Source organism: Psammomys obesus, unplaced genomic scaffold, assembly GCF_907164565.1.
Source record: "Psammomys obesus unplaced genomic scaffold, mPsaObe1.curated_primary_1811, whole genome shotgun sequence".
Taxonomy (NCBI): domain Eukaryota; kingdom Metazoa; phylum Chordata; class Mammalia; order Rodentia; family Muridae; genus Psammomys; species Psammomys obesus.
The window spans coordinates 2,128,270-2,129,461 of NW_026596326.1; the positions used below are offsets into that span (position 1 = coordinate 2,128,270).

The 1,192-nt window shown below is 42.3% G+C and overlaps 1 non-coding gene across 1 annotated transcript; it reads right to left on the reverse strand.

Annotated features, from left to right (window-relative positions):
- Nucleotides 1–643: 643 nt before the first annotated feature.
- On the reverse strand, nt 644–775 carry LOC129669115 (small nucleolar RNA SNORA17). Its single transcript, XR_008718998.1, has one exon. It is a non-coding gene; the product is annotated as a small nucleolar RNA SNORA17 (small nucleolar RNA).
- Between the last annotated feature and the right edge of the window lie 417 nt (nt 776–1,192).

Consider the following 1,192-nt stretch of genomic DNA (forward strand, 5'->3'; position numbering starts at 1 on the left):
TTCTTCTTCTTCTTCTTCTTCTTCTTCTTCTTCTTCTTCTTCTTCTTCTTCTTCTTCTTCTTCTTCTTTTTTCTAAAGCTTTCTGGTGATCTGTTAAGTTGCTAATACGGGATCACTTCAATTTCTTTATGAAGGCATTTAGTGCTATGAACTTTCCTCTTAGCCCTGCTTTATGGTGTCCCATAAGTTTGGGTAAATTGTGCCATCATTTTCATTGAATTCTAGGAAGTCTTTAATTTGTTTATTTCTTCCCTCACCCAGTTGTATTTATTTAAAAATGATGCCATGCACACAGCAGATATCATATGAAAGAGATTTATTGGATAGAGGTAGAGAGAGATAGCAAGATAGAAAAGAGATAGGAGAGAGAGAGGGAGGGAGGGAGAGAGAGAGCAAGAGAGAGAAATGAGGTAGGGTTCCTTTTGTCTGGAGTTCCTGGTGGCAGAGACCAATGATGACATCACAGGTGCTCACCCCAGGGGCCCCTTGCAAGAGTCATTATATGTTGGGCTTACTCTTGCCTGAGGCCCAGGGGTCCCAGGCGGGGTCCTTCTAGTCTCTGGCTTTTTTCCCATACTGTGAGCCCATTCAGGCCTTCCTGGCACTGAACTGGTGGTCATCTCAAGCTATTTTTACTTCAGAAAATGTAAGGTTCCTAATCATTCAGATGTTCATAGGGGAGAACACTGAACATTGACATAGCCTCTCTCCTCTCTGCCACCTGCCGACGCTCATATGACACAGCAGCCACACCTGTAACACCTCAAGCGGCAGGTATTCATATTATCCCTCGGTTTGGTCTTTTCATAGCATCCCATATTTCCTGGATGTTTTGTGTCAGGAACGTTTTCAATTTAACATTTCTTTGACCAACGTTTTCAATTTAACATTTCTTTGACCAACATATCAACTTCTTCTATGCCTGAGATTCTCTCTTCCATCTGTTGATGATGCACCTGAAGAAGCACGAAGAACAGTGTCTTACCTGGGGTCCCTCGTGCCTGCGTGGTCTCCATTCATATGGCCTCCATTCCAAGGCCTCCATTCATATGGATTCCTTCCTTTCACTCTCTGCTCCAAACCCGGAAGATAGGCATTGGTATCTTCATTATATAGATCAGAAAACAGAATTATGGAGATATGCCTATCATAATCTTGAAGAAATGAAGTATATCCACTTCCTATGTCTTTT